Below are 27,755 nucleotides of genomic sequence, written 5' to 3'. Positions count from 1 at the left end.
TCTGCATTAGAAGAACCCTTTAAGATTCTACCAGAAATGAAGGGTCTGATATAACTGGTGGTCGTTGCCGCAAATCTCATGCATTTCGTTCATAAACTATATGTTTTGGTAGATTTATATCTGTATCATTTACAATATCAAAGCTGTTGGATATTTTATGGCTGGACGCATCACTTTTGATACCACTGTATATCTTTTATGCTCCTACAAATCGTTTAGCTATCGCAACTCGCAAGTTTATCAAAAAGACAATTGAGTTATGGAAACGTTACATTACATTATCCATTCAATAATAATAAATTCTTTTCACAATCTAACCAATTACTGAGAGCAGAACTAAAATTATTACCGTTAGATAACATAAATGTAACAAATAGGAACTGGTACTGTGAACACACGTATTTGTAAAGCAACTAGTGGGATTGAAACTTCAGTAGCAAGGATGAGACTGAATGATTCTATTATTGAAAATGATACAAGAGTACATGGCAACCCGTGATGCAATTTGATACAAACAAAGAGCTACAAAGTACAGACTCGCTGTAATAGGCAGCAGATGTGCTATCGCCTATTTCGTGACCCGTATTAGAAAATGGAACTTAGCAATGAGCTTAGTTGAAAGGCATGAGATTTTAATTCTATTGCAATTAGGTCCTTCTTATTATTTGATTTTCCCATCAGTATCCAGCTAACTACCCAATTGAACAATAATATAGCATCATTTGCCATAATGTTTTATGAATGCGTTAAAAAAAATCTTAAAATATGACGAGACATAAGTTGTCCCATGAAAAATGCCAAAAAAATCTTAAATGGGAAGTTACTAATGCGGTCTAATCTAAGTCTTAAATGAAAACCATATTTTTTCATGTACGGTAGATATCACGTGGGCTATTCGGGATGATCATTAGTGTCCGCCTATCAGAAAAAATATTAGCAATTTTTTGAGACTTATTTTGTGAGTATCGTTTTGTAATATGGTAGACCGCTGCCTACAGCATCCAATTGCCTCTATCTGCTCACTCCGAATAAGTAATCGAGATAAATTTATGCAAAACGATTGACACTAATCAAAGGGCCAATAAATCATGTTTGCACAACCGACACCACTCGACCTTCGGTGCTATTCGTATCGATTCAAGAATCGATATGTTTAGATCGGCCTGAAAAACTATTTTATCTGTAGGTCAGTGTAAATGGTAGGGCGGATGGAATAACATTACATCAACAAAATGATATCTCGGAAGCTATTTTTGTGTTAGAAATGTGAATTGAGTTGTGTTTTTTCTAGAAAGTAGAACGTTGCCATATGTTTGTCTCGAAGCGCTGGTAGGGCCCAAAAGATAAGGAGACATGTAAAGTGCCCCATAAGGGCTACCTTTTTCTTTTTTTATTATTTTCTATTGACGTTCATAAGTGCCACTTGTGGTCTAAACTGAATAAATATTTTTGATTTTGATTTTGATTTTTTGATTTTTTGCAAAATGTAATTCAAAATCTGTTTCTGCGATAATGTATGCCTGCGGCAATGAATTTTAACATACTTGTACGTACATTAGAGTTACGGTACTTAGCGAGAAACCTAATAAATTGCTAATGGAAGCAGAATAACTTAAAAAATATCTGAACCAGTAAATAGATGTATCAGCCTTCCATGTTTATTCAACCGGCGAGCGCAATAGACAAGATAATGCAGTACCATAAATGGCAGACGAATTGACCGTAAAACAAAACCAAATCGCAGCTGCGGAACTAATTTCTCCGTTTATTTCTTTTCCATTACCGTTTCCAGAAATGGAATGTGACAGACTAGTGCAGTAGAAGAACGTAGTGGGAAGTGAAGTGAGTGATATAACTGGACAAGTAGATGGGCATAATCAAACGGTTTGCTGGCGAACGACAATTTAATCGGAGTGTAATGACAAGTCGGCAGACTCGCTCAATGAATTAAACGGCTGTTTCTATGGAGTGTCGTTTATTTACAGGAATATATAGAGTAGGATCTTTATTTTTGTTAGGTAGGTGGAGCTTGAGGAGTTTGATCTTATAATGAAACATTTTATTTTTATTCGGTTTACCACTTCATTCTTTTAGAAAAAAGTGAGATGTGCCGTTATAAATTCATTAGCTGTTAAAATACTTACTGAAGTAATTTTTGGTATGGTTGTTCCAGAATTGTGCAAAATACAAATTGAGTGCAGACAAGTTTTCAGAACGCAATATTGTCAACGTTGATACAATTGTTTCCTACATCTTTATTTACACGGTTACCTACTGCGTTGAAGTTAAATACACTCGTTCTGAATAACTCCTTGTTTGCTTCTGAATCAGACCTCGTTTGATTGTGTTGTTCACTTGTTACTCAGTGTTTATCCTTATGTAAATCTATAGTACTTATTATGAAGTAATCTTACATCTTGCTAATTTAGATTTACAGAATTTTATTAGCCTTGTGGCGTTTTTCTTAAACTTTGGATACTGTTGGAGTTTTGGACTGTAATCCAAGTTTATTTAAAAACAAACAACTGGTTTCTTTCATTAATCCTTTACCCCACCTTTTGCTTGGATACGCGATTAGACTTCCTTCCATTTAGGTACAATACAATGCTCAATCGCCTTCAGTATTATCCCGTCCTTGGTCTAAATATCGAAAGCCTCAATGTACGTTAGAGATTGAATTGAGATTTGAGTTTCGTTCTGTAATATGGTCTTAAATGTCTCAATAAGTTCGCCGTCTGTCATACTTCCTAGCGATTGCGTGAAAGGCTACAAGCGAACAACCAATTAGGTGTACCTGTAGAAATCGTGCTAACAACGAGCGGTGTATAATTTGTCAGATCGTCAATCCACTGGATAAAAGTTGTTTCTGCATAATTGAAAGTGCCGCTACCGTCGGCCACTTATTTCATCCTGCTTGCTTAAGGGCCAAAGCAGACATGCTACTTTTTGCATTGGCGATCGGCGATTTTGTGACTGTGTCGATGCAGCAACCCGATTTCGCGACTTCATGCGATCGGACGCAGTAACGAAATCACGCGTTTTAGCGACTCTATCGGTGCACCATCGCGATTTGGTGACTTCATACGATCGGACGCGGTTGGAATCGCGCGTTTTAGCGACTCTTATCGAAGCAGCATCGCGATTTTGCAACTTATAATATTATAATGTTCGGACGCAGTATCAGAATCACGCATTTTAGCCACTGCTGTCACTACGTCGAGCTTTCGAAAAGCGACTCAATCACCGCGTTTGGAGTTTTTAAGTATGCAGTCTGGAATGCGCGGTCGCTGCATTCAGTTTCTAAGAATCGCCGATCGCCGTTGCTTAAAGTTGCATGTGTGTTGTAGCTCTAATAGTAAATCCAGCCCAGAAAAATGGCACGTTTGTATTGCAAGTGAAACTTACGTTGCAGCTAACTTCTAATTAAATAAGGAGTTGATTAATAAGCATCGATTTCATAATGACCTAATCTGCGGTAATAGATCATGACTGACTCACTATTACGCATAGTGGCAAATTGATGATTGAGACATAAATTAAATTATGATCTGTTTCTTTAAGAAGGAAAAAAAGGAGGGTAATTTCACAATTAAGTTCATTTTAGATTAAAAAATATGGCTTCATTTTTCATAGAAATCTACACACAAAACAGAAGAGAATAATAGAACAATTATCTTTGGCTAAAAATGCTAGTGCTCATCACACTCAAATTTGGCTCTATTAGGATCAAAATCCACACCAACAGCTGACAATAGACACCGGTAAAATCATCAAAATGTAAATGCCATATTATCTGCTGGCTGATATTTGAAATACGCGAAAACAGATCAGTTCCTTGCTGACAGTACCTCAATGATTACGTACCCATATAAAAATATAGTACAGCTGTTGTTGGCGACTGTACCGCGATGGATCAGCGCCCGCGGCGCTCTGACACCCGACACAGGAAACCTAGAGTCGTGGAATGTGCAGTACTTAGCCACTCTACTTGCGACGATAGGTGTATATTAATAGGAATCAATGGATATGTTTTTATGTGGGTCCATATTCGGTTGCATAAAAAATATTGGCATAATTTAAGAGTGCATACATTTTTTTGGCATACTCATCATTTCGCATAACGTTAATACAGAATAAATCATAAGGCATATTTTTTTTTGCCATAACCACTTTTATTATGATAATATTTTAGTATATATTTTTTCTGTATTCTTGTTTTTTTAATAACGATTTCTAGGCATAACATTTATTGGCATCTAAACCAATGCCATAAATATTACCATTCATAATATAAAAAATACCATAATTTTAACATAATATGAAATATAAAAATGTTATACATATAAAATATAAGTTAACAAATATAAATAGACAATCAAGCATGCAAACAAGCATGCAAGCAAGCAGCAAGCATGCAATCAAACAGCAAGCATGCAAGCAAGCTGCAAGGAAGCATGTAAGCATGCATGCAAGCAAGGATGCAAACAAGCAAGCCTGCAAGCAAGCAGCAAGCAAGCATGCAAGCAAGCAGCAAGCATGCAATCAAGCAGCAAGCACGCAAGCATGCAAGCAAGCAGCAAGCAAGCATGCAAGCAAGCAGCAAGGAAGCATGCATGCAAGCAAGCAAGCAGCAAGGAAGCATGCATGCAAGCAAGCAAGCAAGCATGCAAGCAAGCATTAGGATTGCCTTATCTCCGGCGCTGCGGGAAGTGCGGTCCTTCCGCTCTGGCGTAACATATACCCGGCATGCCATGCCGGATATATGTTACAGCGAGCGAGGACCGCACTCCCTCCGCGCCTCCGGCTTTTAAATTACACTCTAGTATAGGGCAGACTAGTACCACGTGGAAGAGACCACGGCCAGTCGGGATCAACATAATTTCAGACCAGACAAGCTTAATGTTGTAAAAGAAATGTGGACTGTATAATATGTGCGTTATAATAGATAAGAGGGATTCGAGATCAAACAGAATGTATTTTCACGAGCTTAAGTTTTCTAAGAGACAGGTCAAAAATTAAGAAAAAAATTACAATGATACAGAGAATTTAGTTTTTGCAAATCTATAGGCCGATAGAGTATAAAGGTGGAAGGAGGATCTTTCGCATCATCACAAATACATAATTATTTACTCTTCAATGTTGGTTGCTCTTATAGACAATATTTTATGACTTTAAATGTTATAAATAATTAAATTATGTTTATAGTATTTTATTAAAAACAAACTTTATGTATATAAAAATTATGTTCTTTACATTTATGATTATTTAAATTATGGTATTGAAAATTAGAGAAAGTTATTATTATGCCTAAGAAACCATTATGCATTTAGAAAACTATATTATCAAAGTTTATGCGAAAAAACTTTATGCAAATACTGTTATGCCAAACTAAATTATGATGAAAAATGTTATGCGTCTGAGAGGGCACCCTTTTTGTCTCTTTTCAGCCTATTGAGCATTGTTGTGTTCCGGCAGTTAGAGGTAATAAAGATAGCCAGTTCTTCCGTGGTTGAGGATTCCGGATGAAGCTCGCTTCCACCTTCGGCCTGATCATCACTTAAAATTACCATCAGGTGAGATACAGGCCGAGAGCTTCCTCCTTGTGGATTAAAAAATTCATTACTCGAGAACTTTTCTGCCCTAACGGCTATTCAGCTCTGCGAGCTATATGTCCCACCCACTCCAGTTGCTAGGCTAAGAATAATTATGTTACTTGTGTAGATAAACGCGAGAGAGATGGTGAAGATGTTATGTATGAAATTTTGGTTAATTTTACACACTACTTAAAAATTACCGAGGAGCGCAGTGTGCCAAAATCTTTGGTCGAATATAATGTGATAAAAAGTAGAGCTTAAGAGAAGGATCTTTATTTTGGGACTGAATAGCGCCAACATATTATGAAACTTCTACCCCGTTTTATAAATGTATTTGTAAAGCTATAAAAGTTGAATTAATGTAGCGCCAACACTCAATAAACCTACAATTAATCGGCCATAAGTGTTCCGATCCATCCTAATACGGATCTGGATCGAAAGTGGTAAAACCTCTTAAGTGTAAGTCAGGGAAAGTGGACTATGTCCTTGCAGGGTGATATAATTTTTCTATGGAGTTTTAAGTGCGGTTGATAACTCCAATTATCAAACCTGCAAGTCTTGTCTGTAATGGTATTGCAATCTGCAATGCAAACTTAGTGCTGCCATTTAAAAGATACAGGTATTTTACACTACTAGCCTCAAATACATATCGATGGCTCCTACGTAGTCGATATATGGAGTGGAAAACAACTTGAATTTGATCTTAATCGAGTAGGATTGATTACAATCTTAAAATTTATTGTGGAGTTTTCTTGTCATATCTTATGAGCAAAACCTACTACTAATTTAAAATAAATTTGTAGAGTTTTTTATTCAAGCTATCTCTATAATATAATTATCGCATAAAGTAATATTTCATTCATAAAAAAAATCGTGGTGAAGACAGCGCCAAAGTTGATTAAACTGAAAGATATTCTCGCGTCAGTGTAGTCTGCGCTTAGTAGCGTGTACGAAGTTACTCCTTCCTACTCTAGATGGCGTTGTTTGGAAAAACATTTTCACTCGGGAAAATCTTTTCATTATGTGATTATGTGATTTGATTTGGAGTGTGAACTCTAATAATATGGTCGATACAGGGTGACCTTTTAGTTCTTTTCTTTACTAATAAAGTAACTACAAATAATTAAATCTTACGCACGCCTACTATGTTACAGCCTACCACTCAGATTTGGTTTTGAGATCTGTATGAAAAAAAATCCTCCTCGCTTTTCCTTGTGGTCCAACAAGATCCCACATTAAACCACTTACCTTGCAGGAGCCTTGCACGCATATCGCCCTGAAGCCAGGCCTGGTGCACGGGGTCCCATCTGTGACTAGAGCGAGGGACGCGTAGAACTGCTGGCCCCGTGGTCTGCAGTTCAGGGTGCAGGGGGAGTCACCTGGAAACAATGAATTTATTTATTTATTTAAATATTTAATTCGAAAAGGATTAATTAATATTGTACGTCCGAAATGGATAAATTATGTACTTTAGCACTATGCGCCTTTTGTAACACCAATGCTTATCTAAAAGGTTGAGAAAGTATGGATGAACTCAAATTGAGGATTGTTTGGTTAAAAGGCCAGCTACATAATTTGTAGGTCGGAATCACGCCAATAGAAGTGTCATTTTGATGGGCACAAGCATATTTTGATCAGATATTAGAAATGATTTATCTATCTACCATAATATTAGGGAAAGGTTGTTTACCAAAACTTTTGAGAATGAGAATTTTTATCTACAATCGATGTCGAGCTGAATTTTAAGATTTGGCTGATTGCCCTCATCAGCAGGTTAAAAATCCGTCAGTCAGATCAAAGATGACACTAAGGACTATTTCCATCTCTCGTTTGCAACTCCTGGGTAACCAGGATCTACAACTACGGTCTCTTAAGCCGGTATAAGTAATAGAATATTTCTTACCATCAACGTACGGCACCCAGGTGTAGAAGTGTCCCCGGAACGGCCTTCTGTCATAGATCGCGCACTGCTCGGTTCGCGGGTCCCGCGGCGGCCCGGGACATGGCTGAAAACCAACCAATATACTTGTTAGATTTTGTTTATTAATTTATTATATTCTTTAGCTTTAATCACAATTATTAGATGTCGTTATTAGTGGGATCGTAAGTTTTTATTCTGTTTCAAGGATTCCCTCTTATAAATAACCTCCTCCTTTTTTGAAGTCGATTAAGAAAACTAAAAATTGCATTATTCAGGATGACGTTTTTTTGGATTTCACGAACACTGTGCTTTACAATGAGTTTGCGTTAGGTGTGCTCGCTAGCCAGCGAGTCAATAAATCGAAGATTTTAGTTTTTGAAAGTAGCCGCTAGGGGCGCTGTACAATGTTTCATACATTTCATGTTATTTTTTTACGCGGTCGCTAGCGAGCAAACCTAACCTAACGTAAAGTCATTGTATGCGCAGACAACTCTTGCGTAACTTTTATCATAGTAGAGTTTAAAGTAAACTAGTAGGAAGTTCTTTGTAAGTGTCTTTTGTTATGGCATAACAGTAGCATCATCACCATCATCATCAGGTCATTTTAGTCTCCATCGCAGTTGGACGACTGTTTGAGGCAAAAAGGAGGATTTGGCATAAGTAATTTCAGTTAGCGAACTTACCGCAGTGTTGCACTCGTGGTACCGACGGCCGAGCCCCGGACAGTCCGGGTCTGACGTAGGCTTGGCTGCGCTGCGCGTGCGTCTCGCTAGCTCTGTGCTTCGAGACAGTTTTCTTCTTTTTCTGCTTCTACGCATTCTGGAAGAAAGAAAGTGTCTGATTAGTGATGGAAAATTGTAAATAGTCGCTAGCATGTCGCAGTTACATTTCATTAGCATTTTCAACCATAGGTGGTGTACCCACTGCGACCATCACTTTTTTTCAGATTGGACGTCTCAGGCTGTGTCTACCTTTACAGAAACTTTTTGCCCTATCGGCTGTCAGTTCTACGTACTATGTACCCTTTTCAGTGCCCACTTATCAGTTTTTTTAAAGAAGCTATTATTATTATTTTATGTTTGAACCAAACAAACTATTTATCTTTCTTTCTTTCAAATTTTTTAGAAGTCAATTCAATACCTACTCTATATTGCTCTTGACCTGTTTAGAAAAATAACAAGTTTAGAAAGTAAGCAAGGACCTTCCACTTTCTTGAAAACGTGTGGTTAACTACTCCATTAACGATCACACGGAAGTCACATAACAAACATTGGAAACAGTAGTCTTACTCCTCATTTTCTTACTCTCTATTAGATTAATAGAGACCGAAATTATTGTAAAATTAAGATGAAATATTACTGAATTGATAAATTATTGTTCTTGCAACTCATGAATACGAGTGAGCTTTACATAACGATAGTGTAATGTCTATCAAAACTTTTGAAGAACGAACAGTAGCGAGCCACCACACTCATGTAAAGCTCACTCGCCTAAGGGCTATATTTCACCGGGACACCATGGCGGCGCAACCAGTCGCCGGCTACCAACAAAATGTATACAGCTCTATAGAGAGTTGCTCACCTGTACCTCTAGTAGGAAAAACTTTCGAGTTCGTTTCGTTGCGTATTCAAAGTGTCATCGAAAAATGTTGTATGAAAAATTAAACAGCGCCCCCTATATTATAGCCGCCCTAGGGGGCGCTGTTTAATTTTTCATACAAAATTTTTCGATGACACTTTGAATACGCAACGAAACGAACTCGAAAGTTTTTCCTACTAGAGGTACTGGTGTCCGTTTGGTTGCGCAAAGCTGCATACATTTTGTTGGTAGCGGCGACTGGTTGCGCCGCCATGGTGTCCCTGTGAAATATAGCCCTTACACGCCGCAGCGTAATCGCATCTTTATAATATATCGTAAAGGCAGAAAACTATTTTAGATTGTCATCAAATACCTATGAGAATGCTATGATTTTTTTAAGCATTTTTACCTGCTTCTTCTCGACTAAAGCCACGTCTACCTACTTTTCCTAATGATATGATTTTTTTCTCTAGGGCCTACTCTCTGGTATATCTATTGTTGTACTCGTAGTAGCATTGATTGCCTTTTGTGATCCAGGTCAGATATCTTTACATGTGACCCTTAACGTGTGGTCTTACGTACAGTCGACACCAAATCACAATTTTGTTGAAAAATCGCACTTATTAGAACTGTTTAAAGTGCTACAATGTTTAGTCTAACTGACTTGGTGTGCTATCGTGCCCCAGGAATACTTAATTTCTTAAATGTGTAACTTTTTCACGATAAACTTTCATGTGAATGATGTATTATGCATGTTTTGTTGGAATGTTCTTGGAATATTAAAAGTGGTTTTGAAGTTTGAAGCCAAATTGAACTACTCTTCAGGACGAATGCAAAAAACTATCCTATCTTGCAATTTAAATTAAGAATACTGTATAAAAAACAGCCTAAACACGTCCAAGTGCAATGGCAGGAACGAAAGGTGTGAAGAATTCTGTCCCTATTTTCATAATAGTTCGTAAGTATTTAGAATAGGTATATCTTATCTTGATTCGGACTCGAAATGGGTCGTAAAACCAAGGTCCAGTTAATTAATCAATAGTTTATAATGAAGTAATTAATTTCGGAGTACAGTCACGTATGTGACTCATACGACGGCTAAGAACTGGCCTTGTCGGGTACCGTGGCTTTACTTCTTTTTAATTTACATAAAATAAAATATGTCCTACCCAACCTGTATAGCCGAGCGAGGGGTGTAGGCCTTATCCTCCGAATGCCTGTGGTAAATTAGAGAGTAAGTCTGGGTTGCACCATCTTACTTTACCTTTTACAAACGTCAAAAATCTGTCAAACTCCATACAAAAAGCACTGCTTATCGTTAACTTTAAAGTTAGGTGGTGCAACTCAGCCTAAGAAAAGGTCGTGTCGTGCTCATGTAGTGGAGCCTAATTAAAGGACGACGATGGCGGTAAAAAAAAACTTGCCTATAATGTAATTAATTAATTCTTAATGTAATTGCTTAACAATCTTAGTTTATTATTAAATTTTCAGGCATCTTTTAATTACATTTCGCTATCAATAACATTTTTCAATTGGACCTACAAGTACAAGCGCCGACGTACATTGTGATGCTTTATATTGTTTCTCTGCACCGCAGCGGGGCGCCACTCGCGACTTTTGTGCTTTAATTAAAATGATGAAAACTATCAGCCGACTAATTACATGTGGGTGTAATTAGTAATTATAGATATTGATACTGTTTCACGATGACACAACATCGCGTTTGATTGGACCCTTCGGAATGTGATGTAGGTATTTTTTGTATAGGCTTTTGTTGTGTTGAAACTCTTATGATGATAATGCATAACTTCACAAGGTACATAGGTATATGTGAGTGCTGTAGGTCTGCCGAAAAAAAACATGTTTTTTTCTTACTGGCTTAGTTCATGTAATTGTCTTTTTTATATTGATCAAAATTTTACTTAAAAATACCTACTTGTGGTTATTCTCTCAGCTGATTGTCTAACGATTGGGAAATCTTTTATTTGAAGAAAATTTCCCATACTGAAACTGACAGTAAGTTTATAGACTAAGTACAAGCAAAATAAACAGATAGCAAACTTAAAAAAATACAAAATATACGATAGCTAACGAGTTAATTTGAAGGAAGAAACAATAAAATTGAACAATGAAAATTAGATCGTTGTAAAAAAGAAAAAAGAATATCAGTTTCGTGGTGACCAGTAGCAGTCAATGAGTCAGACCGAAGTTTCAATAAATAATACTTTTTAAAATAGCACTCTCTAAGTTCTAAATCACTATGCTCAGTCATTTGCTAGGCATATAAAATTAATTGCTTTCTTGTGACGCATTCCTTTGCCATAATTAGCATTTAAACGCCTGAAATAACATAATCAAGTACCGATATTTATTTTTAGATCAACACGATGTGTCTTGCGCAACGGCAACGAGCATTTGACGCGATTTTAGTACTGGATGCGACGCACGCGCATGCGAGGGTTTATTATGGATGCTTAAAGTTTCTAGAAAAATGATGGCATCAGTGCACTTTTTTTTAATAATTAATTCGTCGACATGTTATTAGACAGACAGCAAGGGTTGGCATACTAAATACAATAATTCTAGCCAAAAGTCGATATAAAAGCCTTACTTTTAAAAAGTTTGCCATGATTTTGAAATGTTTTTTACTATGTATTATGTAATTTGCTCTTAAATTGAAAGACGTCTTACACTGCTGAAGACTTTCTGAAACCCCAGGACCAAAATTTTGTATTAGCCAGATCTGCGCTGCCTGTATTCAGGCGCACCTGTGGCTTTCACAGATCATCTTACAGTGGGAAGCCTATAGCTACACGTCCACCTCTAGGTGTATAAATAATCAAATTATTATGTGTTTTAAAAACTATAGGTCCATATGAGTGCACACGCACACTACAATAATGACGCTCGGATTGCTTGGATCAAACTCCCCGCACCCCGCGCTTCCCTCGACCAAAAATTGGTGGGGCGTGTCTTCGTGGATGAAACGATCTAGAACTCGGAAAGGGGTCAACACTGTATCGCCTTTCGTGCTGTCATCGATTTTCGCAAGCTGTCATCACCTTTCGCGCACTGTCAACCACGAGGCGAGGCATCTTATGTTACGATGCGGGTAATGGAGTCCCATACAAAGAATACTGACCGCCTCGAGTTGATACGGTTACGATCCCTTTCCGGGTTGATAAGTGTGCTACGTCCTTTATGTTGTTGGATAAGAAACGGCACGTTTAATAGCAATTGCTATAGAATAATCGTTATAACCCACACGTAATAGGGCCGTATCGTAAAACGACTAGGTAATAGGCGGATACGCGCATAAAACAGCTCTAAAAACAAATTGGATAGTAATTCTACGGATAACTGGCTTATTAAATTATTTTAATGGAGTGTAATTTTCAATAAGGTTATTTTTATTAAATAATGAATGAGTTCCTTACTAAATTATAACTGACAGATCAAAGTATCCAGCTGAAATTATATCCTTTCATTTCTAGATTGAATCTTTTATTGGTAACTAACTTCTACTCGAGTTTATATGAAAGTTAACATCAAACTATCACAGTATAATAATAATTCCTTTATTACGCGTCCCACGACCAATAAAACTTTAATTTCATACCAAAGCATTATGAATCTCCTTTTCAGGGATTGTAATCCCAGATATAAAAACTAAATCACTTATCCAAAAATTATCCAAAAAAATCACAGGTTACGTGTGGAAAAATATTAAAAAGACGAACAGAAATATTTGCATTAAATTGGTATACCTACGTGCCCAAAGGGACTACGAACGTGTGTAAGTTATAAGTGTAAATAAACTGCACGTAGTGATTACCTACTGTACATATATACTCAACATCAAATAAACCGCACCTTCCGCGACGCGAACTTTAACGATTTTCTTCTGACACAATCATGGTACACCAACAATATTGGTGTTATTTGAAAGCCCAATAAATATCCTTAAAGAAAAACACATTTAATTTCTTAATAAATTATTAACATATACCATAAATGTGACTTGAAAAAATACCTCACTTTGTGCCCACCTACGGGATCAATTAGACCAATTTTTATGGTTATAAAACCAAATAATGATTTCACGTGTCCTTTTTAACAGATGGATAGCAATTAAACCCAACTTAACAGTTTTATTGCCATAAAAGTTGGCTCTAGCGTAACTACCTATTTTTTGAAGAAGTGACTCTGGATCCTTCTAAAGACACATTTTTGGGGTAAAAACCTTTCCTTTAATGAAATGAAGGTTAGAACTAGGCTTTTAAATGGTGCCAATATTGGTGGGAAGTGGGGATGCATACGTTTGAAAATGCTTGTCGCGGGAGGTGCGATTTATTTGACGTCGAGTGTATTAAAGTAATTTATACCTTTCAGTAAAATCTTTAAGATCCCTAATTACTACACGATAAGAGTCAAAGGCTAAAGATCTAAGCGCCCTAAATACATCTGAATGACCTCTGATGCCCTTTCCCTGCGGAACATGCCAAATTAAGTCAATATTGAAGACGCTGTAAAAATTATGACGAATATTTGGTAAAGAATTCCGTATAAGGAAAATGGTAGTAACTTGAAAATTAAGTAGTATCATAGAACAACTACAAGTACTTTGTAATGAAAGCCAGTGGAACTTTATGTGAAGGGGTGACCTTACAGCAAAATGACGTGCCACCGATGGCACATTAGAATGCTTTTGAGGCAACAATACTGACTCACACCATCTGCATCGTCGAAAAAAAAAAATTAAAACGATAAATCGGACCTGAAAAACGGCCCGCTGAGCGAATGTGCAGCCGCGCACTTATTTTGAAAAGAAAAACTTTTAGGCTGGGTTGCTACTTTAACTTTAACAAACGTCAAAAATATGTAAAATTCTGTACAAAAAACACCGGTTATCTTTATACCGTTAAAGTTAGGTGGTACAACTCAGCCTTAATGAAGTTTATCACTGCGTTGGATTCTAGGGACCTTCCACTGAACCCTAACCACTCGGAGCAATCTCGGCTGTTACAAGCGATTTCGGACAGCGTTTTGATTGACGCACATAATTCGAGCCCTTTCGCTAATAGTCGATTGTTATCGCTCTGTTTACACGCTCCTCGGTTTTTGGGCTTGTGTGAACGCTAAAACGCACAGTCAGCGTGGGCATAGTGGAGGAATGCGGAGAAGGAGCACTTTGGGAGCACAGAAAAACTCTATGAGAAGCGCGAGCACTCCGAGAAACCAAGTCCAAAACTCCTTAAGAAGTACCAGCTACTACCTATTTTCAGCATTAAATCTCGTGTCCATCAGGCCTTGCTTGATGACGAACTCCAAGTTATGCAAAACTCATTTAAAGTGGTGCTTCTTGCCACGTTGATTCAATAAAACGACTGTGTCTCACGTCACGCCTCTAGTGACGTAGCCGTGAAGGACCTAGAGAACTGTGTAATAAACTAAGGTGCTTGGACCCAAACCATACATTGTCATCATGATGTTTATCTTAAGGTAGGTACTATTGTAAAACTGTATGACTATATTGCATTTATTGACGATGTCAAAGTTTGCTGTCATCAAACATCATGCAATAATGCATACATTCTATGAATCGAATTGGGAAAATCTTTGATAAAAGATGATTGGCATTGGCGACAAGTGCGTGAAATCGATGACGTCTTTATAGCATCACAATTTCACAATGCTGGAAATGTTTAAATGATATCGATATTTGTGAGCGATGTCTATTAGTGTCGAAAATGACTGTCGATGTTAAGATGTATCATTTGTTTGTTCTTTTCAACCAAAAGACGTCCACTGCTGGTCAAAAGCCTACCCATTTCCGACATTTAAAAAAAGGACAGTATCCATCTTTCTTTTGTTTTTTTGTCCGACAAAAAGAGGAAAGCTAACAAAATTATTCAATAACGTAATATCTTACTTAGACGGAAACTTATCTTCTTATATTTGCAAAATTATTCTTATAAAGCAATATTAAACAGCGATATCATAATAAATGAGCTCAATTCATTATAAGATTTCCTTCATTGCCTCAGAACGGTTGCAACTTATTCAAGTTATTTTAGTCCAACGTTACGAATTTATGATACAACGAAGAATAATTTATTAAAATCGCGCACCCTAACTGTGATCGAAGTGTAAATAAAACAGCCAGTTTAATCAAACGAATGTATCCAAAGTATGTACTTATACATGTCAAAAAGACTGTAAGGGACAAGTTAGCAGAAACTAACAGTACAAAAATTGTATGGTACAAATTATGTATTATGTTTGGATGAATTTAAAAAAAAACACTGAACTAGCTAACTAAGCATGCGGTCTGTAGGGAATTGAAAAACAGAACCTATTTTTGTTCTGGGTGGCGGCTTAAGCCGTAAAAATTATTCATGCAATGAAAAATCTGGGAAAACAAAATAAAATTTCCACTATTTTTACTACACGTAGTCTCCAAATCAAAGTGATCATTCAAGTCAGCTCAAAATTATTTTTATTCAATGTTTTGCTTATTATTTTAAGCTGTGACTTACTCTAGCGGTACCGCGTATAAAATGAATAGTATACATTACATCGCGCTGTGATATCTGATGGCAGAATCGTGGACTATTAAAATGATACATTATGTATCATAATGGCGATTGTTCAGGCCAGTGTGGACTCTATCCTGAGAGTTATGCACCACACTATCATGTGCTGGCACTAGGAGTTATTGATATAGATTGTTTAAACTGGATGGGGTTTTCAGATAGAACAATAGGGGTAGGGTTGTTATACACAGATAAAATGCTCTTATAAGAACTAAGTAGTTATTTTAAGTTCAATCTATTTTTTGCCAGTTTTCCTAAATCATGCGCAAGTTCTATTGATCACATGATGTCAGGCTATTTAGAACTTTCATTCAACACTTTGACGGTTGAAAAATGTAAGGCATAAGATTTTAAACAAACTAAACTAAGTTCACTGCCTCGCTTTGCTAAGAATAGAATGTAAACTGAAACAATTGAATTTATTTAATTGTATAGTTTTTGCAACTCACGAAGGCGAGTGATCTTTACTTGTGTGTGTACCTACGTGTGCACGCACATAACGATAGTGTAATGTCTATCAAAACTGAAAAACGAACAGTAGCGAGCCACCACACATACAAAGCTCACTCGCCTTCGTGAATACAACTATACTTTACTTTATAATAGTGTAAGTACTCATTGTTGAAAAGTAAACTAAAATAAAGTAAAACAAAGTAGGTACTAACACAAAAAACAGCACCCATGATTTATCGGACGAAAATATTTATCAAAGAACCGATTCAGAAAAACCAAAGGGAGATTAATGACGTGAAAATGGAAGGAAACGTATAAATTAAAAAGTTATCTCAATTAGTCGGCGCATTATAGGAAGTCCAGAAGGCGCTGCTATATCTCTATAGAGTTAAAAAAAAACGATAGGGTTGTCAACTTGAGAGCGGTGACAAATATTTTTTCGACGACAATATAATTCATGATCTATTTCTTTTAATGAATGGTACATGATTAATTATGTTTTAATATTATTCTTAGCAATATGTTAAATTAACTGTAATTTGTGTTTGTAAATACAGGATGGTGTGAACCTACCTATACGTAGTGGTCCAACGCTCTACAATGTGGAGTCTAAAGTTTTCATCTATCAATACCAAAGTATCAACATAAATGTTTGGAGTCTACAATCTACTTTAAAATATAAAATTAATAGTATAAATAATATAAATTTTACGCATCCTGTCTACATTTGCAAAAAGTCAATAAAGTGCTTCAAAAACCTTACTACTAATAAATTCACTCTTGCCAGTATAAAGTGTAAAGTAATCGTACAATAAAACACAGTGAACGATCAACTCCAGTTCCCAAGAGACAGGATCACTTAGTTTTGTAACTACCAGTAATCTTAAGTTGTTGTAAATCTTTCTGTGAATAAATTATTTTATTATTTAAATAAATTGAACACAGTTTTGCCAACCCTACTCCGATCGTGGCCGCACCAGCGGTGTGGAAGGGTCTCCCGCGGTGGGCAGCGTCCCTTTATCGATCACGCGCCGTATCATTAGATATCATTGTGATCTATGATCAATAGTGCGCCTGCGCCTTCGCTGCGTCCGAGCGGGTAGGGCTGGCACAACTTTTGTCTGGTGTAGTGCAAGCTTTGCTTAGTGGTGACTGGAGGGCGCAATGTAAAATATCTAGGAATTTTACATAATATTTGTTTATTAGTAGCGTAGAGTCAAAATGATTATAGGTGCACAATGTTACAAAAGTTGAAACCTTCTAGGTACTTATTTTCTAATTAGCAATATGAGAAAATTGACGCATTAATTTAAGTCTAGTTTTTGTAAACAATTTTATTTTTAATAATTCAATCTGTGAAGGTAGTAAAAGTATCTTGATCTGATTGAAATTAAAATTGACGATAAAATAGGTTAGTAAACAAAAATAATGCTTCATTTAATCATTTAAGTAACCGTAATAATATGTTAGTAAAAATACCATTCTGCAACTTCGTCCTTTTCGAGCTCGGTCAAGATAATGTAGATTCAAAAAAAAATATAACCCTTTGGCAGCCCTTAAAGGAGGCATTGAACTCCAATCTGACATATTTATTTCTCAAACTAAAAGTTTTAGATAACTGTATCGCAGGACACGGGCCCAATCTTAATAGCTGGTACTGATCCCATAATGAAACAACTAACGCCCGTATTCACAAACGATGCTTGCATAAGTGAAGCAGCAAATCGAACGCACAGCGTTGAATACAGCTCTGTGGTTGGTTCATGTGTCACCCTGTGCGTTCACGCGCACTGTGAGACCTCATAGTAATGTTTGTAAATACGAGCGTTAAAGTTTTAAATAACAATATCGCTGGACACGGGGCCCAATCTTAATAGCTGGTACTGATCCCATAATGAAACAACTAACGCCCGTATTCACAAACGATGCTTGCATAAGTGAAGCAGCAAATCGAACGCACAGCGTTGAATACAGCTCTGTGGTTGGTTCATTTGTCACCCTGTGCGTTCACGCGCACCAGAGTAAATACAAATGAGTAGATCATCTTCATAGAAACGCCCAAGCGCGATTTGTATGTGAGCGCGCCAATACGTATGCGGCGCGCACGCACACACTGACAAAATTTAGCGTGGATTAGCGGCGAGTTGCCCCGAATTTTGTCAGTGCATGCGTGCGCGCCGCATACGTATTGGCGCGCGCTCACACATACAAACCGCGCTCAGTGCGTTTCTATGAAGATGACCTACTCATTTGTATTTACTCTGCGCGCACTGTGAGACCTCATAGTAATGTTTGTAAATACGAGCGTTAAAGTTTTAGATAACTGTATCGCTGGACACGGGCCCAATCTTAATAGCTGGTACGATCCCATAATGAAACAACTAACGCCCGTCTTCACAAACGATGCTTGCATAAGTGAAGCAGCAAATCGAACGCACAGCGTTGAATACAGCTATGTGGTTGGTTCATTTGTCACCCTGTGCGTTCACGCGCACCAGAGTAAATACAAATGAGTAGATCATCTTCATAGAAACGCCCGAGCGCGATTTGTATGTGAGCGCGCCAATACGTAATTCGGGGCAACTCGCCGCTAATCCACGCTAAATTTTGTCAGTGTGTGCGTGCGCGCCGCATACGTATTGGCGCGCGCTCACACATACAAACCGCGCTCAGTGCGTTTCTATGAAGATGACCTACTCATTTGTATTTACTCTGCGCGCACTGTGAGACCTCATAGTAATGTTTGGGAATACGAGCGTTAAAGTTTTAGATAACTGTATCGCTGGACACGGGCCCCAATCTTAATAGCTCGTAAGATCCCATAATGAAATAATTAAGACAATAACCACGAACAATGGGGTGTATCGTTTATCTTCTTCATGGTGTTTGTTTGTTTTTCCGTGTCAGACACGAATACGGTTTTTAAATGAATTTTAAGAAAGTGGAATAATGAGGAGGGTTTTTAATTTTATCGGTTTAGAGGATAGTTGTTGTTTTGGTTTTGTAGAGCTTATTTGATTTAAGGAATGTGGTTTAAGACTGATTGTAGACAAATAATCTTTAATCTTACATTTTAAAAGTGTATAAACTCGGCATATAAAATTCCCGGAAACGCTATTTTTATGTCTTCTTTATTATCATAATCATCATAAGAAGTATAAATGCAAGCTGAATTAATATTTACCACACTTGGTAACGATTTATTGAAATTAACCCCTTTTTCTTTCAATAAAATTGTTCTTGAGACCACCTGATCGATCAGTCTGGTGTAAAGCTGGCTTGTAACATTATGAAGCAAAATAATTGTAAGAATGTAAAATAACTTGAAAAAATCGAACTGCCGGGAATTCCCGCTTTAGGCAGTTCGATTTTTTCAAGTTGTTTATAATTTTCAAATTAGTTTGAGATGCTACTCAAAGATGCTAAAAATTAAATAACTGAAATAACTTTATTGATAAAATTGGGTGCAAGTATTATTATATCTGTTATGTATTAAAACCAAGGGTATGAGAATTATTAATTTTATAAACAACTATGTAGGTAGTTTGGTATTGCTATTAATAAATTAGTTTTGCTTCAAACCTCAATATGGTTGTTTACTTTATTGGCGACTTGGAAAATTAATTGTAATTGTGTGGACAATGGCATCTAATATTGCAAATATTGTGTTTCCTGGACAGTTTAATCCTAAAAGTGACAAGTGGCGTGATTATAAAGAACAGTTATTGTGTGCTTTGGACGCGGCAGGTTATGACGAAAAGAATTGTGACAAAGCTCGTTCTTTGTTCCTTTCTCAGTGTGGAAAAGACACTTATGCATTAATTGCGTCATTGTTAGTGCCCAATAGACCAACTAGTGTGACTTTTACGGAAATTTTACGTGTTTTGGACCAATTTTATGAACCGGAAATTAACGAAATTTTGCAAGCGGGAAAATTCCACAAACGTGTACAATTACAAAGTGAAAGCGTGCAGGACTATGTAGCAGCGATAAGCCTACTTGCCGCCAGCTGCAATTTTGTTGACTTAAGGCTTGGTATTTCTGCTAAAGTAGGTATTTCGCGCTGTCAAAATCTGCGCGCGCAATACTTCGCCGAAGACAGCGCGCCAAAGAGCTCTCGCGGCTACACAGTATAGAAAAACGCAGTTTAGAAATACGCAGTTGGTTAGGTTAGGTTGACTTCCTTCCGTTCAAGCGTCACACTCACAGCACTTTCTAATACAAATCATATCCAAGTGATACAAATTAAAACAACTTTCAAAATTTTTGGGAATATATTTTAGAATCGAATAAATATAGAATATAACTGCCAAAGTAAACACGGTTCAAAGAGGCGTGGCGTCACCCGACCTTCCGGAAGTTCCGCGCCGGCTAAAAGAATTTCAAGATTACGTCACCCGACCTATCGGTAGATCCTCGGGAGCTTGAGCGATTGGAAAAACATTTTATGATCAGTTACTCGTAGTAGCGATTACTTAGAGCTTGGATAATAAATTATACTTGTTGCAATTCACAAAGCTTTGCATGTAGTTAATTACATTAATCAGTACACGCATCAATTTTGTTCAGTCTTTTTGTTTATTAATAAATAAAAATATCATACTAAAATTGCATACATATTTGTTTGTATTGGTCTGAGTGTTTTCTTTCCATAATTTATGTATAACGTATGTACGGGTCTCTGTATCGAAAATCACTATGAGCAATGAGCATCACACACGGTTACCTGGAGTGCATTACCGCAGCAAAATTTTTATAAATGTTATGCTTTAGAGAGTCGAAAGTATAGCAGATAATTAGTCCATTGTAAGCAGAAATTTGTCCACTAATAGCAAAATTCGTTCAAATTATCGTTTTAAAATTAAAACAGATTTTGCTGGGGTAACGTTTCAAACATTACCCTGGCAAATTTTTTTTTTTTGAAAGTCGTTCTATCCCGGAACCAAATACATGGTATAGATAGCTCTTGTTGCGTAGTAATTTGTCCATGAATAGCAAAATTTGTTCGTGTTCCGGTTCTCAAGTTATTTAGAATTTTGCTGGGGTAATGTTTTGTGATGTCCCAGATCTCGTAAATGGCTCAACGCAGAAGTTTGAAAAAAATACCAATGATAGACCTTGATATGTCCAAATTAGTTCAAACATTAGTCTTTGATTTGAATGATAAACACCAGTGTAATTAAAAGATTTCAGAAAATCAGATAAAACGGATTTGTGAGTAAACCATTACTCTTACAATCGAATAAAAAGGTGTAGCATGTACCCTTGGTACACCTTTATAACCACAGTAAATATAAATGATGTAGACCTTTAGCTACAGACTTTAGACAGTATTTTTGTAAAAATTCTTACGCATGGTGGAGGAAGGGACGCTCTAGACACTCAAGTCTACAAGGAGTCACATCAACTCCAGTTTTAAATCCGTTGACATCTGCTGCATCTGCCATCTTTTTGGTTAGAAGATTCTTCCATCTTGCAGCGTAGACCTTTAGCTACAGACCTTAGACAGTATTTTTGTGAAAATTCTTACGCATGGTGGAGGAAGGAACGCTCTAGACACTCAAGTCTACAAGGAGTCACATGAACTCCAGTTTTAAATCCGTTGACATCTGCTGCATCTGCCATCTTTTTGGCTAGAAGATTCTTCTATCTTGCAGCTTAGACCTTTAGCTACAGACCTTAGACAGTATTTTTGAAACATTCTTACGCATGGTGGAGGAAGGGACGCTCTAGAGACTCAAGTCTACAAGGAGTCATATGAACTCCAGTTTGAAATCCGTTGACATCTGCTGCATCTGCCATCTTTTTGGCTAGAAGATTCTTCTATCTTACAGCTTAGACCTTTAGCTACAGACCTTAGACAATATTTTTTATTATTTATTTGTGTCAGTGTGCTCTTCTAAAGAGTGTAAGACGATTGTATGTAGGTACTATTAAAATGTAATTTTAACTCATTGGTTTTGTCTCATATTTGAGGAATGTACTATGTATCATGAGTAGTCTTCGTTTAAAAGGATGCGAACGATTTAAATTTCAATAGGTAGACAAAATTGATAATTCTTAATTATCAAAAATTTAAGCTTTCTCCAGTAACACTGATATTATTATACTGTGACTCATCAAAGTCATCATTGTCAAAAATATTGACAAATCGCGAACTGTCACGGCCAAAAAACTGACACGCGTCCGTCCTCCGTAAGCGCCACCGCGCGACTGATTGAGATTGTCCAAGCCGTCATGGACGATTTTTTCCACATTTTTTAACATAGTAACTAAATAAGACGCAATATAAAAATTTCATCCGTTAAAAGCCCTCAAGTTATTTCTGAACTTTAGTTTAGTAAAAGATTTAGAATCTTAAATCGCTTATTTTAAAAATAAAACCATAAATAGAAAACGAATAGAGGTAACTTTGGGAATTTATTCTATCGAGTCAACTTCATCAAATCGTGTTTCCATCCGTTAATAGCCCTAGAAAATATCTTCAACTATGCCCAATAAAAATTTTAGCCTTTAATTTTACTGTTTAGTACCTCAAAAATGAAAAATGAAAACCTCATTTTCGCCATTTTCTCTGCTACCCGGCCTTTTGAGGGACAGATTAGTGCTCGGTATACGTGATGATCGCCTGAGAAGAGATTTACTTAAGACGAAGCAAATTACGTATGAGATTGCCTTACAGACGTGTCTTAATTACCAGGCGACATTTCCTGATTTATACCCGGAGAACAGTACTGAAATGAAGCAAACTCCGTCCAATGTTTCCGAACCTATGGAGATTGGTAGAATAAAGTCCAATGAGTGTGTGCATTGTGCCCGTATACACAAGGCTGGAGAACGATGCCCTTTCACCAAAGCGAAATGTTTTTATTGCAAGCGCTTTGGACACATATCGCCTGCTTGTGATAAGAAAGCAAGGAAGGTGCATCAAGTTAAGGAGGAAGGTGTAAGCGATAAGACTTGGGAACCGTCAGAGAATATGAATGGTGTCTACAATTGCACAGAAAATTATCAGCCACAAATAACAGCTGAGCTGACCATCAATGGGGCGCATCTGAAAATGGAGATTGACTCTGGCGCCTCTAGGACGATTATATCAGAAGATACCTATAAGACACTGTGGTCTACACCTCCACCGCTGCATTCTACCAATGTGAAGTTGGTTACTTGGACTCGGGAACCCCTGAATGTTATTGGGGTAGCAAACGTACGGGCGACATTAGGCAACAAGGAAGCCCAATGCGAATTGATGGTGGTTTCTGGACGAGGCCCCAGCTTGCTAGGGAGAAATTGGTTCGAGCCCCTGGGTGTGTACGTTGCGGGATTATGTTGGTCCAATGAACAGATAGAACCTTTTAAACAAGAGTTTCCAGAATTATTTAAGGAGGGCTTAGGACGATACAATGGCCCTGAAGTTTCATTGAAACTGCGTTCTGATGCTGTACCAAAATTTTTGAGAGCCCGGCCAGTCCCATTTCCACTTAAACAGCAAGTTACGGACGAGTTGAATAAGATGGTCAAAGATGAAATTATAACACCGGTCAAGTACTCAAAATGGGCCACTCCATTAAGGATTGTAAAAAAGGAGGATGGCTCACTTCGCATCTGTGGTGACTACCGGTCTACAGTGAATGCTGCCATAGATAGCGACAGCTATCCGTTACCAACCTCATCAGAAGCTTTTGTCAAACTCAGTGGTGGAAAACTGTTCAGCAAGTTGGACCTGAAACAAGCCTATACGCAATTAAAGGTTGATGATCAGACAGCAGAGCTACTAACACTAAATACACCTATTGGACTTATGAAAATGAATCGCCTGGCGTTCGGTGTCAGCGCGGCACCTGGAATATTTCAGCGGGTGATGTCTTCGGCGCTCGCAGGCATGGATGGCGTTGCTTGTCTGTTGGACGACGTGGCTGTCACAGGAACCACAGCGGATCAGCACGATAAAAGACTTCGTGATGTGCTAAGCGTATTAAATAGGATGGGTTTTCGTCTGAATCTGCAAAAATGTGTGTTTGCGGCTGACAGTATTAGTTTCCTGGGACATAAGATTGATGCCGAAGGTTTACATCCGTGCCCTGAAAAAGTAAAGGAAATTAAAGATAAACCGGCTCCGACAAATAAGGAGTCACTTCGTGCGTTTTTGGGATTATACAATTTTTATGATAAATTTTTACCAGATAAAGCCACCATCTTAGAGCCATTATACCGGCTACTGGAGACCAAGACACCGTGGTCATGGGGACAAGCAGAAGAGACTGCCTTTAAGAAGGCGAAAGATCTTATTGCCTCGGATTTAACATTGGTCGGATATGAATTAACTCGTGAATTGATTCTTATTTGTGATTCATCAGAATATGGATTAGGAGCTATCATTGCTCATATAATGGACGATGGAACAGAGCGACCAGTGATGATGGCATCTCGAACTTTGCAGCCACATGAGAGACGATATGGCCAAATTGACAAGGAGGCGTTGGCTATTATGTTTGGTCTGTCTAAGTTCCATGAATATTTAGCTGGGCGAAAATTTTGTATCGTAACCGACCATAAACCCTTAGTGGGGTTATTCAACCCAACAAAACAAATTCCTGACCAAATTTCACCGAGGATGTTGAGATGGTCATTGAAACTCGGGTGTTATGACTATACCATTAAGTACAGACCTGGCAAAGCTATAGGAAATGCTGATGCTCTTAGTCGTTGGAATGCTCCAAACACATCTGCTATAAAGGAAGATTGCATAAGAGATGTCTTGTTATTAGAAGAGCGTCCAATCGGCTGGGGTTTGGATGCAAGGAAAATTTCCAAAGAGACTGCGAAGGACTCGTTGCTGCAAAAAGTAGTATTTTTTGTCCTCCATGGTTGGCCCCGCGCTAATGTAGATCCCAATTTACAGCCGTTTTGGAATCGCAGAGAGGCCCTTTCACTCAGTAAAGATTGTTTACTGTGGAGTAATAGGGTCATTATACCGAAGACACTCCAACGAGAGGTCTTGGAATTATTGCATACTCCTCATGCGGGTATCGTGCAAACGAAAGCATTTGCTAGAGGGTATGTGTGGTGGGTTGACATGGACCGAGAGATAGAAAGAATAGTGGCAGAGTGTGAGCAATGTCAGGCCGTAAGAAACAATCCTCCTAGAGATCCACAGGTATGGATCCCTACAGAAAAGCCCTGGAGCAGAGTACACGTGGATTTTGCAGGTCCGTTTCAAGGAAAAACTTTTTTGGTCCTAATAGATAGCCACAGCAAATGGTTGGAGGCTGAAATTGTTTCATCTATGAGCAGTGGAACGGTTATTGCAATTTTGAGAAAAATCTTTGCATCACAAGGATTACCGGATGTGTTGGTGTCTGATAATGGACGGGCTTTTAGTTCAGAGGAGTTTAATATATTTCTTAAGAAAAACTCAATAAAACATCTGTATTCGCCCCCATACCACCCGGCGACTAATGGTCAAATCGAAAGAGCTATCCAAACCTTTAAGAACAAGCTGAGGAAAATGGGTGAGGTCGATATGCCGTGGTCAGAAAAACTACCAAAAGCGTTGTATTACTTGCGTACGACACCTAACTGTAGTACAAATAAAACTCCAGCAGAGATTTTAAATGGACGTAGATATAAAACGGCTGTTTCTGCTCTTCACCCCGATAATACTCAAACCAGGGCTGATTTACAACTGGAAAATGCAGCACAAACACCACCTAAAAGGATTTTTACTGTGAACCAACCGGTTTTGATAAGAGCTTATGGTCCTGGAGAAAAATGGCTTAAAGGCATTATAGATGTGGTTGAAGGTCCTTGTTCATATAAGATAAGGACGGAGGATGGTCAATTACACAGAAGACATGCTGACCAGATTTTAGCAAGAACAACGGCACAAGAACAACCTAATGATCAGCCTAGGCCATCATGGGACCGACCAGACATTGAATCAAATTCTGGGCAAATTTCCCCAGAGCCAATAGTTATACCTAGTTCTGATTTATGGCCAGATATAATTGGAGTACCTAGTAATTAAGAGTTTAATTTGATTTAAGTTCATACTAATTATTATGATTCAGTTTTGTGTTGATTATGTAATAATACTTAATTTTCGTTTATAAAGGGAAGGTATGTTATGTATTAAAACCAAGGGTATGAGAATTATTAATTTTATAAACAACTATGTAGGTAGTTTGGTATTGCTATTAATAAATTAGTCTTGCTTCAAACCTCAATATGGTTGTTTACTTTAATATCCATTTCAAATACATAACTATCCACTACAGTGGTCATTTAGGTATTTAGTATTTCTAACCAACTGCTAAAATCTTGAAAAACGCAGTCTTCTGCAAGCCCTAACCATTTGTGGTCATTTTATCCCTTCTGTGTATGCATCTGTCCTGCGCAGTGACATACACGCGTAATATACGACCTTCAAAGACAGTAGCGACACCATCCCGGTGGAAACGTCACGGAGATTTACAACGCGTTTAAACAGTATATGGTTCGAGCCAAGGACAAAAGACGATAAACGATCTTTATACTCTATGGTATTCTCATATTGTATAGGTACATGGAAGAAAGGGCTTTGCGTTTTATGTATTTTAAAGTTGTCTCTAAACTTTGATTTAGGGTCCTTCATCGTCTGGTGTGACATAGGGTGTGACCTTTTTGGGAAACTACAAGAAGGTTATTCTAAAACTGATTAGTTAATCAATTTAAAATGTTAAATGAACTCTACATAAATCTGTAAAAACATTAATTTGATGGAGTCCTTCATGAATCATTTATTTTTCATTTTTCATGACAATTCAAGGATGTGCTAATAATCAGCCTTAGCCTTCCTGTGTTAACATGACCCCTAGTCACAATTTGTAAAAAAGCTACATCGAAAAATTTTTAATACCTACACCTAATATGGTTGGCTCACGGCTGGGAAAAAGTTCCCACCAGATCCTTCCAATTAACCCGTCAACATTATGTCGATTCTTTCAGCAATGACGTCCATCTCCAGGTGCATAAAAATCTTATGGCACATCATAAATACTAATGCTACTTAAGGGCAATATTGCCGAAAAATGCTGCTTTTACAAACGTTTTTTTTTATAAAGTTTTAGGCCTCATTTTATATCGTAAGGTCAGTTGTTATTTACTCCTCAATAACGATGTATTTTTGACATTGCACACGCTCCCGCGCATCCCAGCCTCACAAAGGCGGTTTGTATAAATTGTGATTGGACTGCGGGCTGTCACCGTAAATATCATTACACCCATTCACGGCTGGAACTGCATGTGACAGGGCATTGTGCGCGCAGACCGTTGTCTAGACGAGCCCAATACAATTTAATTTAAACCAAGGAATAATGTGCATTACAGTTATGATGCAGGAAATAGGTTTTGTAGATAGCACATAGGCAAGAGTAACACAGTAAATAAAGCATTATTACGAATTTATACCACAAGTAGTCCGAAGATTATCAAGAGTTTTTGGTGAATCACAAGATAAAGTAAAAAATAAGCTTTTTAACTTTTGGCAAGTGCCCTTGTATCAAGATGAGATCCAGGCGTCCCACGCGTACATCGTGGCGTTGCTCGCGCTAGCGTCGTTGTGTAACTGTCTAG

The 27,755-nt window shown here is 37.6% G+C and overlaps 1 pseudogene; it reads right to left on the bottom strand.

Moving 5' to 3' along the window:
• Positions 1-27,755, bottom strand: part of LOC135080228 (thrombospondin type-1 domain-containing protein 4-like) — a 160,428-nt pseudogene that overhangs the window by 51,855 nt on the left and 80,818 nt on the right.

The sequence above is a fragment of the Ostrinia nubilalis genome, chromosome 17 (genome assembly GCF_963855985.1).
Source record: "Ostrinia nubilalis chromosome 17, ilOstNubi1.1, whole genome shotgun sequence".
In the NCBI taxonomy this organism is placed as follows: Eukaryota; Metazoa; Arthropoda; class Insecta; order Lepidoptera; family Crambidae; genus Ostrinia; species Ostrinia nubilalis.
The sequence above is the reverse complement of the archived record's forward strand: the minus strand, read 5'-3'. Positions and strand labels throughout refer to the sequence as shown.